Here is a 17,061-nt window from a genome sequence, read left to right as displayed (position 1 = left end):
TTTGAGCTTTCTATGACTCAGACATACAAGATTTCCTTTGCATTTGTGAAAATCGTTCTGAATATTGAGTTGAGTTAGTGTTTCTTGAGACAAAGATTAACAGGCATAAATCTGATATTAGAAATAGCAATACCCAAAAACCAGTTGAAGACTATTATGCTGGAGATATGATAAAGTTGTTATCCTTGTACAAGGAAACTACAAAGGAAGAATACCTGAATTGAATCATATTCCCAAATTCCAATGCATTAGTAGAAGTACAGTCGGTCCTTCTTATACACGGATTTTTTATACACGGATTTAAGCATACACGGTTTGAAAATGTTCCAAAAAAGTATAAATTTACCTTGATGTTCCATTTTTTATTAGGGACACCATTTTGCTATGTCTTTATACTTAATGGGACTTGAGCATACACGGATTTTGTTATACACGGAGGATCTTGGAACCAAACCCCAGCATATAACAAGGATCCACTGTATGAATAAATACAATGGCTTCATGCCACACTACATACATTAATACAAAGAGCTCTCACTACTGCACATATATCAAACAGAATTTGAACTCACAGAAGCAGATTGATTGCCCTTTTCTTCCTCTGAGGCCAAGTCCATGTGACTTGCTTCAGGTCACCCAGTGAGTTTCCATGGCCAAACAGGGATTTGAACCCTACTTTCCCACTGTTCTAGTTTCACTGTTGGACTAGGCCTCTGGAAAACCTGGGTTCAGATCGCTGCTCAGCCATAGAAACCAACTGTGTGACCTTGGGCAAATCATATTCTCTCAGGTTGAGAGGAAGATAAACATCCACTGAACAAATCTCGCAGAGAAAACCCTGAGATAAGGATGCCATAACTGGTGTTGTCTTCAAGGCATATAACAATTGCTATTACAGGATCAAAAACCAAAAAGTCAATAGCTTTGTCACTAAGGGGTTTCTCTCAACTTGGTAACTTGTGGCCAATTGTTAGTCCCAAGTAGAGCATGCCCACTAAATCAACTGCTGGATGGTAAGTCAATACCTACCCATTGATTCAGTGGATCTACGTAGGAGCTTGTTGGATAGATATGAAGGTACAGTATATAACAATGAACCTAGAAGATATATAACAGTGAAACCTGTTGCAGTTGGACAAGACAGACTTGAAACTCGTGTAATGCTAATTAATTATTGAGTTTATCAAAGTGTTGCACTTAAAACTTGCATGTCTTTTCATTTTGATCAAGTTAAGTACAGAACTGTTTTTGGTAAGACTCAATTGATAAAACAATTATATATGAATTGTTTTCAAGTACTCACTCATTTAAAGGAGTATTTTAGCAGTTTTGTAACTCAGCATTTTATTATTATTATTATGATTGTTGTTATTATTATTACAGTATTGCTGTTCTTAAAGAGGTAAGAAGAAATAGAGATTCCTTATGCTTCATACTATCCCCCACAAAACTGGAAGCATTGTTTACACTAAAATAAAATAAAAATAATTAAAAAAATAAAAATCTGAAACCTTGCATACATAGCTTTCTAATCCTTCAACCTGTGTTTGAGACAAAATGAATCTTGTCATTCAGAGTTGATGAAAACCTGCCAACTTTTTCTTTTTAATCCCACATACTTTCCCAAACAGTAATTTTGATAGCCACAGCTTGGCATAAGATACAAAAAAATTAATTATCAGATGACATTCATGGTATTGCCATTACTACAAGCAAAGTTGTTTGAATCATTCATTCACTGTGTCCCCTGAAGTAGTCTGCTGTAGAACACCATATTGCATAGTTTCTCCTTCCCTTATTTTAATAAAGTAGGTTGCATTCTTACAGACACTTAGTTGAGAGTAAGACCTATTGAATGCAATGGGTCTTGCTTCTGAATAAGTATCAGATTGTACTGTTTCTACATTTTGAGAAAAGTAGACATACTCTGAACTAGCAGATACACAATGCACACCCTGAAGGAATAACACACAGGATAAAGCCAAACGATTACACAATAAGTTTAGCTAGCTAAATGTTATTTTTAATAGTGCTGGCAAATTGGTATTGAATTTTGTTCTTTGTTCTTCTGTACAGTCAAAATAATGCAGTGGTGGAGAACCTTGCACCTTCTAGGTATTTTGAACTAAATCATTCATAATCTCTTATCATTGACCATGTTGGCTGGGGCTTCTGGAAAGTGAAGGGTCAAAAATTAGCTGCTGCTGCATTAATAAAATTGTAGTCAGCAGAGGCTCAGAACCGTTACTGTGACTTAAAAAATAACGACCATCTGCACATCTATTACAAGATACTTGTCTTTGCCTTAACTTTCCAGCCCGTTCAGAACCTTAATAGGCAGCCAATGTGAGGAGATAGCAGTACTGAGCAGTATTGTCTTGTACCTACATTTTCTCTCTGGAAGCTGAATAAAATAATGCAGTGAATAGTCTTTGGGGAAGTGGTTTTAGCCAGGTTTGTTTGGATATATTGTTGTGGCATAATACTCTCCCATTAAGTGTGACTTTTCAGTGATTTTAATAGCCAGCGCATTTCTCCAGCAGTTAGTGGATGCATTTCCCAACATTCACATGTTGGGACAGATATAGAGATGCAACAAAAACATCAAATTCATCTGCTTTGTCCCCTATAAGGAAAAAAATAAGGAAAATACTTGAAATTATACTTTGCTTCCTTCTCCCACCAAGTGGCAGCAACTGAGATGGAAAAGGGGCAGGGAAGCTGAAAGTTAGTGTTAGCTACAGAGAGGCAGGCAGCATTAAATAGCGGATAGTCTGATGGGCAGACAGACAATTTCAATCCCTGTTTACCCATGAACTATTGATCTGCTTGTTGTGAGATTAAAGAGAGATGAACCTTGAGGGTTTTTTAAAGCTATGTTTTGTCTTTGGTGAATTTTGATATTGTCTTTGAGAGTCGTCTACTGTGGAGGGTTATATTCCCATATTCCCATGGGCAGCCGAGCAAAAATATACCTGCAATTCCCAAAGAGAAGACAGTGTGGTGAAGCACAGTTGGTGTTGACTTGCAGGCACATAGCTCTCCCATGTATAGACATCTACCATGAAACCATAACCTCAACATGAGAAACTCAAAGAGAGTGTTCTTTTTTTATTTTATTGACTTTTATGTAAACATTTTGCAGAGTAACCATTTAATATAATTAAATAAGATATTTAATTGCTAACTTGGGCCTCGATGGTAAAAGAATTGTGGAATATTTGAAGAAGCTGGTACAACAAAAACAATGTGTGCTTCTGAAAACTGAGAGCAGGCTAAAGAAATAGTTAAATATTTGCTGGAGTGAAAATACTGCACTAGAAATATAGGATATATAAAGAAAAGAAACTGTCAAATTACAGATTAAAATTTAAGCACCAGAACAGTAAAAGAAGAAGAAGAAGAGTATGTTCTCCATTTTGAGCCAAGAATAACTGAATAGCAGGAGAAATGTAAGCAATCCATTTTAGGCATTAATCTTGCAATGATGCATAGGAAGACGATACAGTTGCCGTTTCCTTCCTTAAAATACATGTAGGAAACTGATGCTTTTGCCGCTTGTCATTTGGATGTGTTCTCAAGGGAAAGGCTGATGCTGAAAGGAAAAAGATTCTGCATCTTCGTCTCTTCCTTCTTATTCCATGCATAGTACAAGTAAGGACATAGAAGTGGTTTAAAAGTTCCTACTTAAATCATTTAGTCTTAAGAGGAACTACTAGATTCCATCTCTTTTCCCACCCCTTGAAGGTTTTTTATGTCGTGACAGAATGACAGGGCTATCTCTTTCAAAATTATTAATCACCCAGTATTCTAAATTTATTTTTGTCATTCTGGATTTGCTAAAATGGGCAAGGAAGTGACAGTGTAACTAACTTGTGCAAAACTTCTATACAAACAATGAAACACTGCCTTTTCTTGGTGTTGCTGGAATATTGCTTCAGAATTGGTGTCTTTACTACCTAATAAGATTAGATGAGGTGGTGGAATGCATTCCTAGGGTGGTGGTTCCACCTTTAAATATGTATGCCAGGAATGTTTCATTAGATTGCCTTCAGTGTTCATGTGGCGATATAAGATTGAATGTAGGAAGGGCTTCTGCTTTTATAAGTGATCCAGATCCCACTCCGCTAGCTAGTTGCTTCTTCTGATAGAAGCAGGGAGGGTGATTATCACATATAATCTCTTCTCTTGCAGCTGTGGAGGCACCTTTTGCACTGTTCCAGGTTGCCCTCCAACCCTTTGGAGCAGATTTTTTTGGGGGAAATTGCTGTAAGCAGGGGGAATCTGTCAATGAAAACTGTTTCTGTTCCCTTTTGGCCGTGGGAATTCTTGAAGTTCCATTGCGCACAACTTGAGCTTCAAACCAAAGTCACGCTGGCCTTGTTAATATGAAACCCTTGGGAGCAAATGATACTTCAGCATGTGGGAACAAACTAGATGCAATGGTAAAAGACTAGTGTATTAATGTGCAAGCTAAAATTTCACACCTCTTCTGCTAAACTTCACAATGGAGTTAATTTTGTTATTAAGGGAGAGATGTTTTACTAATCACCCCATAAATATACAACCCATGCTTTCAAACCACCAGATCTGGAACACCTGAATTTTGACAGTTTGAACAGTTTAAATCCAATGAAAACAAGTTAAAATGCTATTTTAGTTAATTTAAATACTATGTAAATAATACAATTTAAATATTTAAGTGCTGTTCAAAATACATAATTAGAAATCGTGTGACTGGGATATACATATTTTGATAGAAAACTCACTTTTAAATAGGTACTTAAATGTGTATGTTGAGAAGCATTAAAAATGCATAATGTGGAAACTCAGCAGGATGGAATTGTGAGTAAAGACACGTGGAAGCAACATGAAATGGAAATAACTACTGCTAGGAATCTATTAAATCTGAGATGTCATGGATGGAACTCAGGATCTTCCATTTATGGCTTTTCCATTTTTGGCCCAGTGCTATTCAACAATCTTTATCAATGACTTCAATGACAAAATTAGAGGCACTCACCAAATTTTCAGATGACACCAAATTAGGAGGAGTAGCTAATTCAAAATGACCTGAGTAGACTAGAAAGCTGGGCCAAAGCTAACAAAATGAAATTCAACATGGAGAAATGTAAGGTACTGCACTTAGGGCAGAAAAATGAAATGCACAGATATAGGATGGGCGACAGCTGGCTGAATGAAACTACGTGTGAAAGGGATCTGGGAGTCCAAGTAGACCACAAGTTGAATATGAGTCAACAGTGCGACGCAGCAGCTAAAAAGGCCAATGCAATTTTAGGCTGCATCAATAAAAGTATAGTGTCTAGATCAAGGGAAGTAATAGTGCCACTATATTCTGCGCTGGTCAGGCCCCACCTGGAATATTGTGTCCAGTTCTGGGCACCACAATTTAAAAAGGATGTGGAGAAACTGGAGCGTGTCCAAAGGAGAGCGACTAAAATGGTGAAGGGTCTGGAAGCCATGCTCTATGAGGAACAACTAAGGGAGCTGGGAATGTTCAGCCTGGAGAAGAGAAGGTTAAGAGGTGATATGATAGCCCTGTTTAAATATTTTAAGGGATATCATATTGAGGAGGGAGCAAGCTTGTTTTCTGCTGCTCCAGAGACAAGGACCTGGAACAGTGGATGGAAGCTACAGCAAAAGAGATTCCATCTCAACATTAGGAAGAATTTCCTGACGGTAAGGGCCGTCCGACAGTGGAACACACTCCCTTGGAGTGTAGTAGAGTCTCCTTCCTTAGAGGTCTTTAAACAGAGGCTGGATGGCCACCTGTCGGGGATGCTTTGATTTGAATTTCCTGCATGGCCCTTGCGGTCTCTTCCAACTCTATGATTCTATGATAATAGTCTGGTCTTAATATTATGAAGATAGTTTAATTGGCAGAAACCATGATGTACATCATTTTCATATGTATTACTGTACAGTTTTACTGTTCTTTTACGGTTCTGTGTTGGGTCAGATATGTACCATAAAAGCATTACATGACCATCTTTCCTTTAAAGTAGATGTAAGTGCCTAGGCTTCATGGATATTTTATTTCTGGACTGAGAGTAAGGATGGTGCTCTGGTTCTAGCCAGCAGTGAGTTCCTCATCGTGCCTGGAGGACAATCATTCTGTGGATCAGTGCCAAAAATACTGCCTCTTGTTTGCTTACTGCCTCTTGCTGCCTCTTGTTTGTTCTATTGCAGTCTTGTTAGCACAGCTGTGCTTGTATTCCCATAAACTTGTGAAGAATATGAAACTTATTGAAAATAAGTATTAGATGCACCCCAGATTTGTAGTCTATGCCGCATTTCGAGTTTGAATGCAGTGGCACATCGTGTTCTAGCTGAGACATGTACAACTTAAAACACTGCTGTTTCCCAGCCTCTGTTTATTTCAGTGGGACTCAGGCATAAGCCCAATGCCAGGCCACTGGCAGTCAGCCTATGAAAAGTACGTACATGGAAAGATGCTTATGTGTAGTTCTTGGCCTATATTTGTGCATACTTAGGGAAGGAATTTAGTTTTGTTTCAACACAGGCATAGAAGGCATACCAAGAAAAATCCTGATGAGAACATGTATTCTGATTACTAAACATCAATTCCTTTCCCCCCCTATATATTAGTAGTTACAGTCCATAAGCACAAGACCAGAGCTTTAGAGAGTTACAGGGCCCACATTGGATGGAGGTTCAGAGAGGTTTGGTTAAAGAAAAAGTCATTTTTTCAAACTTTGCACAGAATAGACTGGGTGCTTAATGGTTTAAAGAGTAGAAATGAGGACTGTTTTAGCAACAAGAAAGCTAGATGGAGTTTATTAGTCTTTTGGGGCATGCATTGTATTCTGCTGACAGTCTTTTCCTCCCCCTTACTCACTAAGCAATAGAGATCTCCAGATTTCATATTTAGGTAAGTGAGAGGCCCTCTAGTTCTGTGAAATACAATTGTTTTATCTCTGTGTTAAGCATTTGCTGGTAAAAACACTGTCTACTATCTACCCAATTGGTGTGAATAATTTGTTATGCTAAATTGGCATGCTCAGCTGGAATTACTCACAAGGTGGACTCACCAAGGCCATGCTTTCTTGTTTTACTGAAGGCAGGCAAAGGTGCCCTCGCTCTCCTAAAGGACAGGAGTATGTATGGAAATTTCAATACTAACTGTCTGGTTTATTATTATCCAGGCATCAGTATTTTCAACTCCATTCCTTCTTGTCCTTCCCTTAATCCCAGTTGTTTTATTCATTCATATGTATGTATGTATGTATGTATATCAGTGCTGCTTAAAGTAGTATGTGGAACTGACAATTTTTCTCCCAGGATGCCAGGGACCAGCACCAGATTTAGGCCCATTGACATAAATTCTTCCCTGGAAACTCTTCACTTGGTGGCAATAGATAGCTGAGGAATTGGTATGAGACCATGGACCACCACTTTGAGTAGCACTGACATAAATTACAAGATTTCAAAACAGGGACCTTATCAGAGCTTCAGAGCAAATAACTTTTTTGGACTAAAGTATCCCCTAGCCAGCATGGCCACTGGCCATATTGGTTTGGAAATTCTGGGAATTATAATCCAAAAATATAATTTCAACAAGATCTAGATCTAGTGTCTGTTAGCAATCCAAGTACGGGTAGTACTTCACAATAGTACAGGACAACTACATACAATATAGTGGGAACTGTATGTATAGTTACTGCAGCAGGAAACCTGAGGATGACATTGGTATATTTTTGAATAACTTTGTTGAATTCCAGAAGACTGGAAAAGGAATTATGTATTCCTTAGAACATATTCTAGAGCGTGGTCTCTACCCCTTGCTGAAGGCAAAAGTCACCTGGTTTGTAGCTTCTTGAGAGTGAAGCCCTCTCCGGATGAACTTTCCCCAAAACTTGTTGTTTATTGCTTTCCAGTTGACTTCAATCTATGGTGACCCTATGTATGAGAGACCTCCAATTCACCCTATGCTCATCCACCCTGCTTAGGTCTTGCAGATTCCTAGAAGTATTCATGGCTTCTCTTATTGAATCTATCCATCTTGTATGTCGTCTTCCACTTTATCTAGCTTCTTCTTTTCGACAACATCAGTATATAAAACACTCATACCTTATTGGGCCAACTAAAATACACGAAATGCAAGTTGCAAGCTGCTGAAGCTCCACAGGCTTCTTCATCAGGCAAAGGTATTAAAAATCATATAGGAAAAAATGACAGTGGTCCAAAACACACTGCAGAAATAATCCAGTTTGAGACCACTTTAACTGTCTTGGCTCAGTGTTAGGGAATCCTGGGAATTGTAGTTTATTGTGGCACCAGAAATCTCTGACAGAGAAGGCAAAATGTCTCACAAAACTACAGTTCCTAGAATCCCCTAGCATTGAGTCAGGGCAGTTAAAGCAGTTTCAAACTGGATTATTTCTGCAGTGTGTTTTGGGTCAGTATTAGTCACAGGCTTGCATTTTGTCAAGATGTTTTTGCTGTTGTTGTTCTCAGTTGACATGATATGGAGGGATATTGATATAGGTAGGCCACCCATCCTTTTGGTCATATGCATACTCATGCTTCAGTGATTGCGTTTCAGTGATCCTGTGGACTAAGAATGCTAAAATGTTATTAGCCCCTTGTGTCTCTATGCAGTAGCATTTGTTGCATTTAAAACAGAACATTTCAGCTAATTGTCTAGATAGCTAACTAACTAAGATTGAGCAGCCAGTCTTAGTTGTCTTTGTAGGTATATATGCTGAGACAGCAGCTGAAGAATGTCTGGAAAAGAAAAGATGTAACAAGAGGAAGAAATTGTGAGAGGTAATAACTGCCCACCATTGTCTTTCCTTGCCCTAAAGGACTTTTGGAAAGACAGCAGTTATATGTAGCACCCTCTACATGGGAGGGGGCTGTGTATATTTGCCACCTTTTCCTCAGTCAGGAGTGGGAATCATGCAGCCCTCCAAATGTGGTTGGATTGCAACTCCCATCAGCCATAGCCAGTGCAGCCAGTGGTGTAGAATTCTTGAAATTGCAGTCCATCAGCTCTGGGGGAGTGGGTGCATGCTTCCCATCTATACCCGAAGTGGTCCAGTCCAGCCTTTGGTCATCCAAGTGTTTTGGACTTCAACTCCTAGAAGCCCTGGTCAGCTTGGCCAACAGTCAAGAATTCTAGGAACTCTACAGAATCAAAATGCCTACCAGTACTGGCTTCTGTAACAGTGAACAAAGTTGCTTTCTTTGCTCCAGAAGGAGATGCTAGTTGCAGTATACACTACAGTCCTCCCTCTGTTTTCATGGTCTTCGGACTTGTGCCCTTCACTTATGCATGAGGGACGAATGGAGGGAGAATGAATGGAGTGCGTATGCCCACACCTATATTCAAACCAATAGTGCTTGAATATAAGCAAAACTCTATTTTTGTAAGGGGGTCTGGAACAGATCCCCCATGAAAAAGGAGGGGCAACTGTACTTCCTGGATTAATTTCTTGATCACAGTATACTACCTTGCTCACGGGGCCACATGCATTCATGCTTAGTCTTGACATGAACAGGTGGCAGTTTTCTGTGAAGGTGCATTGATGCCAATGACTTTACAATTTCGTGTAAGATCTGTACTAAATTTTTGTTGCTATAATCTAGTTCCTCAGGGTCAGTTTAGCCTATTGAAAAAGGTTTAATCTGTGAGAGAGTACTTGACAAACTTCACTGCTACTGTTGCATGCCTCACAGGTCAGAAACCTTTTACCTGTAACAGAAATAACTGAGTATTATGTTCTTTGTGTCAACAGCATGCTCCATGTAAAGGCATCTGGGCATACTTCAGTTTTTCTATCATTGGAAGATGCACTGAGCTGTTATACATTCCAGTCACATTTCTTCAGAACAGTGTTGGCTTTTCAAAGCTAATATTGAATTGTGTTATTTTTTTTCTTCTTAAAATGGCTAAGAGGTGATGGAAAGTCATTTTGTATGGCCCTTGTTTATCCTCATGAAGCAGCTCTGGATAAAACAAAAAGGCTAGAATTCTTAGCAAATTAATATGAAACTCATCAAACAGCTCATGCAAACATTCTATTGTTTTCCAGTATTAGTCATTGAGTACAGCATGGTGCTTTAAAGACAATGTTGGCTTGTTCAGCAGTTAACATAATCTAATGTAAGAATGTGCAGTGGGAGGAGATAGGCTCTGTGGATATCATCAAAATGTTGAAAGTGTTCATGCCATTATTGTGCTCCATGACCAAGAGAAGTGTGATGTACTTGGAGAAAATAAAGGAAAGCGTTTGTTTGGGTCAGGGATGTTAAGTATGCAAATAGTCTGATGGTATGTTTAAAAGTCAGTCATTTTTAATCAAATTATATAATGTTACTCTTCCATTGAATCTTATGCCAAATATTTTCTCTCACTGAGTTTAATAAGTCACACAATGCCAGTATCTATGTTTTAGATTCACTTTTGAGTTCCAAATAGCCTGAATTGATGAAAAAGGGACTCGGCATTCAATAAGCAGAGAAAGAAAAGTGTCTTCAGAGATGTTCAAATGAGAATCAAGAGTCAACATCTGTAAAACTACAACTTTATTTGTTTATTATCTGAAAAATCTTATAAAACCTTTTAAAAATGTTTAGAAGTACTTAAACTGCAATTTTTTGTTTGTTTTGCAGTCCCTTAGAGGGAATTTGGGAAGACCTCTAGCAGGTGCTGTCAACACTGATGAGAGATCTTATATGTCAAGGTATGTATCATTTCAAGTTATATCTATTTTTGTAGTTGATTCTTTACTGAGTTCAGGACTACCTCCTCTGATTGGAAGCATCTCTTGAAGACTCCTGGCTAGGTTGTTGTAACTGAAGATATGTGTGTGTGTATGCCTCCATGTTGCCTGTCAACTTATGGCAACCCTATGAATTTTATAGGCAAGGAATTGTAAGAGGTGATTTTGCTAGTTCCTTCCTCTGAAATATAGCCTATTTGTTGTGTGCCTTTAAGTCATTTCTGACTTAAGGAGACCCTAAGATCCCCTATCATGGGTTTTGGGGGGTTGAGAACGTGTGACTTGCCCAGAGTTACCCAGTGAGTTTTGAAGCCTGACAGTTTTCCTCCCTGGGACCCCTTTGGGGGCTGCATGGACTTTAAAATGTACCCTTCCCCCAAATGAGATGGATATCCACTCCTGCTTTTCAAAATGGGCACGTCACATGCTGTCAGCCTGAGAGGAAGGCAATGGCAAACCTCCACTGAGCAAATCTTGCCAAGAAAACCCTATGATAGGTTTGGCTTAGAATCCCCATAAGTTGGAAATGACTTGGAGGCACAGAACACACACAAGTTAAGCAATACATGCAGCCTTGCAACTTATTAAATTACTATTCTTGCCAGTTCCAGAAGAGGCAGTTGATTTTTTGAATGGGGCAAAGTCTAGGCCTGCACTATGACTATCACTGGAATAAATGTCCTTCTAGGAAAGTCATACTACACTATGGTTGTTATTGTCATCAAGTCAGCTTTGACCTATGGTGGCCCTATGAATGAGAGATATCATAGAGTCCCGGGAATCAATGTCTCTACTCAGGATGTGCAAACTCACAGCCCTAACTTCCATTATTAAGTCAATTCATTTGCTAGATGGTCTTTCTTTTTTCATATTGCCTTCCACTTTTCCCAATGTTATTGTCTTTCTCAGTGTCATCCTATGGTCATCTCCTGATATGTCCAAAGTACAATAGTATCAATTTTGTCAATTTGGTTTCTAGGGATGGTTCATGATTGATTTCCATCTTGACAGCTTTTTTGAAGCTATCTAGGCTGGTTATTTGACGGATCCCCTCTGGCAAGGCCTTCCATAGTCTGGGTGCGGCAATGGAGAACATTCTCTGGGAGGTTGCCATTAGTCTGGTTTTTATAGGTTGCAATAAATTCCTCCCAGAGGACCTGAGGGTCCAGGGCAGATTGTACGAAAGTAGGCAATCCCTTATATCGGTTGGACTCAAGCCATGCAGGGCTTTAAAGGTAATCACCGACACCTTGTATTGCGCCCAGAAACCAATAGGCAGCCAGTGAAGAACTTTTAGAATAGGTGTAATATGATCACTTCTAGTTTTACCAGTGATCTGCCTGGCTGCCATGTTTTGTACTAACTGTAGTTTCTGGACTAGGTACAAGGGTAGCCCTATGTAGAGTGCATTGCAGAGATCGAGTCATGAGGTTACCAGTGCATGCACTACAGTTTCTAGGCCCCTAACTTCCAGGAAAGGACGCAGCTGGCGTATCAGCTGGAGCTGATAACAGGCGCTCTTGACTGTTGCATTCACCTGGTTTATCATGTGAATCATGATATCAGGTTTGAGGAGCACCCCCAGACTGCAAACACAGTCCTTAAAGGAGAGTATGACCCCATCCAGGGCTGGAAGTTGCAACCCAATATCTGGTTTGGGGGTCCCTACTGTAAGTACCTCCATTTTGTCCGGATTCAGCTTGAGTGGGTTTTTCCTCATCCAGTCCATTACCGTTTCAAGCATTGATTGAGGGGAGAAATGCCATCTGTCGTCATGGCTGCTGACCGAGACATGGAGAAATATATTTGGGTGTCATCAACATAATAATAACACCCTGCCCCATGTTTACGGATGATTTCCCCCAGTGGCTTCATATAAATAATAAATAGCATCAAGGACAGGATGGCGCCCTGAGGGACACCACAATTAAGCTGCGTTTTTGAGGAGTAACAGTCCCCAAACATCACCCTCTGGAATTTGCCTGAGAAGAAGGAACGGAACCACTGTAATTCAGTGCCTCTAATTCCAAACTCTCTCAGGCGTTCCAAGAGAATGTCATGATCTAATGTGCCAAATGCCATTGACAGGTCTAAAAGCACCAACAGAGTCACGCTTCCTCTGTCGATGCCTAGACGAAGGTAATCAGCCAGAGAAACCATGGCAGTCTCCACCCCATATCCTGTCCTAAAGATGGTTTGAAATAGATCTAGATAATAAGTTTCATCCAAGATCACATGGAGTTGAAGGGCGATGGCTCGTTCGATCACCTTGCTCAAAAATAGCAGATGTGATACAGGCCTACAGTTTTTTCAAATCTAGGAGGTCCAGGGAAGGGTTTTTCAAGAGCGGCTTAACGATCGCTTCCTTTAAACATGTTGGAACATAGCCTTCCCTAAGGGATGCATTGATGACATTTTTGAGAAATGCCATCAAGGCATCACCCCCCTGGACAGCCAGCCATGATGGACAGGGGTCGAAGGGGCATGTTGTCTTCTTCACTTTTCCAAGGATCTTGTCCACATCATCAATACTCACCGACTTGAACTGATCCAGTTTAATCTCAAAAATGGTTTTTTCCACTGTTGAACAACCCTTAATGTCAGGAAGTTCCTCAGTGATGGTGGTCCAGAAGTGAAGCTTCTGGGAAGCCACAGTAATGGTGGCAGACGATCTTCCAGACACAATGGGCAGTGGCACTTCAGCTAGCTATTAATACTACTAATACTAGATGTTAATACTGTGCAAAAGGAGGCAATAGTAGAACACTTTGGAATGTCTTCTTCCTTGAAAACTGTATGATAAGACAATTAAAAATGAACTATATCACAATTTCTTTTCAAAGGGGTATTAGTAAATACTCAGATGATTACTGTGCATTAAGGTTTCGGGCTCCTGCCATTGCCTTGCTCAGATCTACAGAGATAGAATTGATATTTCATAACCGCCAGTTGCAATTTCTGTCTGCCTTCTGTGCATCTTTCATATAATGCAAATTATTGTTGACTCCGATCTAAACAGAAGATGAGGAAGATGAGCACATCCCAGTTCCTTTTTCTTAGTTTACAGTATGGTACTCAAATACACACTACTATGGGATAGCAGAGAAAAAGAAGTAGAGAGTGATGAATATTGGCTGTTTATATCATTTTTTAATGGTTCACAAGTCCAGTTTGTTGTTGTTAACTGCCCTCACTTCGACCCCCACTCATGGTGACCCTGTGGATCCTGTCCTGCACTCCTCTGCTTAGATCCTGCAGATTCAGGCCCATGACTTTCCTTTCTTGGGTATTAAAAGAACACACTTTAGCAGGAAGCTAGACTATATTAATACATCTGCCAGAGAAGGCTCCACTAGCTACATGCAAATTTTATTGCCATGGAGATTGCCCAACAGCTTTCTTTCTTTCTTTCTTTCTTTCTTTCTTTCTTTCTTTATTTATTTATTTATTTATTTATTTATTTATTTGTATTCCGCTCATTTCCCAGGACTGGGACTCAGAGCAGCTTCACAGTATTTAAAAATAAAAATAAAAATAGTACAATAAAATAAAAAGTACATTGAAAAGAATTTTTAAACTGGTCCAACATCGAACATCCCAGACTGTTCTTACAGTAAATCCCTAAATGCCTGTGTGAACAGGTAGGTCTTCACCTGCCGACGGAAAGCCATCAAGGAGGGAGCCGTTCTGATCTCCCTGGGCAGGGAGTTCCAGAGTCTAGGGGCAGCCACTGAGAAGGCTCTCTCTCGTGTCCCCACCAACTGTGTTTGTGATGATGTTGGGACAGAGAGAAGGGCTTCCCCAGAGGATCTTAGAGTCCGGGCCGGTTCATACCAAGAGAAACTGTCTGCCAAATAGTGTGGACCTGAGCCATGTAGGGCTTTGTAGGTAATAACCAGGACCTTTAATTGTGTCCGGAAACAAACTGGCAGCCAATGAAGCTGTTTCAACAGGGGCATTGTATGGTTTCTGTAATCTGCCTCTGTTAATAGCCTGGCAGCAGCTCTTTGAACCAACTGAATTTTCCGAACACTTTTCAAAGGCAGCCCCATGTAGAGCCCATTACAGTAGTCCAAATGGGATGTAACCAAGGCATGTACCACCGTGGCCAAATCTGGCTTCTCAAGGAACAGGCTCAGTTGGCGTACAAGTTTTAAATGTGCGAAAGCACTCCTGGTCACAGCAGAGACCTGAGCCTCCAGATTCAAAGCTGAGTCCAAGAGTACCCCCAAACTGCGAACCTGTGTCTTCAGGGGGAGTGAGACCCCATCTAACACAGGCTGGATCCCTATTCCCCAATCTGCCTTCCAACTGACCAGGAGCACCTCTGTCTTGTCTGGATTAAGTTTCAACTTGTGTGCCCTCATCCAGTCCATTACTGAAGACAGGCACTGGTTTAGGACCAGGACTGCCTCCTTGGATTGAGGTGGGAAAGAGTAGTAGAGTTGAGTGTCATCTACATATTGATGACACCGCACCCCAAAACTCCGGACAACCTCTCCCAGCGGTTTCATGTATATGTTAAACAGCATAGGGGACAACACAGAACCTTGAGGGACCCCACAGGTCAATGGCCAGGGGGTCGAACGGGAGTCCCCCAATACCACCTTCTGAGTTCCCTCCAGGAAGGAACGGAGCCACTGTAGAACAGTACCTCCAAGCCCCATCCCAGAGAGGCGGTCTAGAAGGATACCATGATCGATGGTATCAAAAGCCACTGAGAGGTCCAGGAGAACCAACAGAGACACATTCCCCTTGTCCAGTTCCCTGCGTAGGTCATCCACCAAGGTGATCAAGGCTGTCTCTGTTCCATCGCCAGGTCTGAAACCAGACTGAAATGGATCTAGATAATCCGTTTCATCCAGAAATCCCTGGAGTTGGGAAGCCACCACACATTCCAGAACCTTGCCCAGAAATGGTAGGTTAGACACTGGACGATAGTTTTTCATTATTGTGGGATCTAAGGGTGGCTTTTTTAACAGAGGCCTTAAAACAGCCTCCTTTAGGCAGGATGGAATTCTGCCTTGTTGTAAGGAGGCATTAATGGCCTCCTTTACCCATTCATTCAGTCCTCCTCTGGCCTGTTTAACAAGCCAAGAAGGACAAGGGTCCAAGATACATGTGGTGGCTTTTACCTCTCCAAGGATCCTGTCCACATCATCAGGCTGCACAAGTTGAAAAGTATCCATGAACACACTGGACTGATAGGAACCAAGGTTGCATCCACTGACACTGTATCAACTGTAGCATCCAAGTCGGAGCGGATCTGAGCAACTTTATCTGCAAAAAGCTGTGCAAATTCTTCACAGCGAGCCTCCGAGTGGTCTGTATCCTCTACCTGAGGGTGAGTGTGTAAAAGGCCCCTGACCACTCGGAACAGCTCTGCTGGCTGGCTCCTTACAGATGCAATGCTGGCAGCAAAAAATGATTTCTTCGCTGCCCGCATTGCCACAGAGTAGGTTTTCAAATAGGCTCTAGCCCATGTTCGATCACATTCACTCCAAGTCTTCCGCCAACGTCGCTCTAGTCTCCATCTCATTTGCTTCATCACCATCAACTCCCTGGAGAACCAGGGGGCTGGTTTGGCTCCACTCCGTCTAGGGGACACTCAGGAGCGATTGTGTCCACCGCCGTGGCCACTTCTCTATTCCAAAGGTTGGTCAGGGCTTCAACAGAATCGCCTGCCAAGGTGACAGGAAACTCCCCAAGAGCCCTCAGGAATCCATCTTTGTTGTCAACTACAGTAGGTACTGTATTAACAAATGACAGAACTAGAGGAGTCTAGTCAAGGTGCTGGGGCTTACATATATGTAAAGTCCTAAGTAGGTTCAGGCCAGGATTTTTGAAGGCATTCTTCCTCTCTCAAGAACCCACTTCTATGCCGTAATAAAAGGAGCTTGGTTGAAAACAATGCAGGATGATGCTTTTTCTGTGGCATAATCCTAGCTGGGGAATCTCCTTCCAACAAAGGTTAAATTTAGTTAGCAGCTTGTCTCTGATAACTTTTTGGCAGGCAGTGAAAACATGTCCCCTGGTTTTTAATTAGAAATCAAACATTTTAACTCTGCTTGGTTTTAAAGCTCTCTGTTAATTTTATTTTAAGCTGTTCTGTTCCATCTACTAGGGCTGAAAGATGATAAAGAAATGTCTTTGTAAACAAGTAGTCCATCTTCCTGCCATGAGGCTAGAGTGTCTGTCCCTGCATCCACTCTCCCAAGGATCAACTTAGAGTAACTAATAATGTTGCAGAAGAAAAGTACTTGTATGAGCAGAAGAGATGCTGACATGGCAT

The 17,061-nt window shown here is 40.9% G+C and overlaps 1 protein-coding gene across 1 annotated transcript in view; it reads left to right on the top strand.

Annotated features, from left to right (window-relative positions):
• The window catches only part of RAP1A (RAP1A, member of RAS oncogene family), a 148,672-nt gene that overhangs the window by 76,690 nt on the left and 54,921 nt on the right, over window positions 1–17,061 (top strand). The window contains exon 2 of the mRNA XM_042463006.1: window positions 10,660–10,730. The gene's annotated coding sequence lies outside the window, so the exon portion shown is untranslated. The remainder of the gene's footprint in view (window positions 1–10,659; window positions 10,731–17,061) is intronic.

This window comes from Sceloporus undulatus, chromosome 4 (genome assembly GCF_019175285.1).
Source record: "Sceloporus undulatus isolate JIND9_A2432 ecotype Alabama chromosome 4, SceUnd_v1.1, whole genome shotgun sequence".
NCBI classification, from domain to species: domain Eukaryota; kingdom Metazoa; phylum Chordata; class Lepidosauria; order Squamata; family Phrynosomatidae; genus Sceloporus; species Sceloporus undulatus.
The sequence above is the reverse complement of the archived record's forward strand: the minus strand, read 5'-3'. Positions and strand labels throughout refer to the sequence as shown.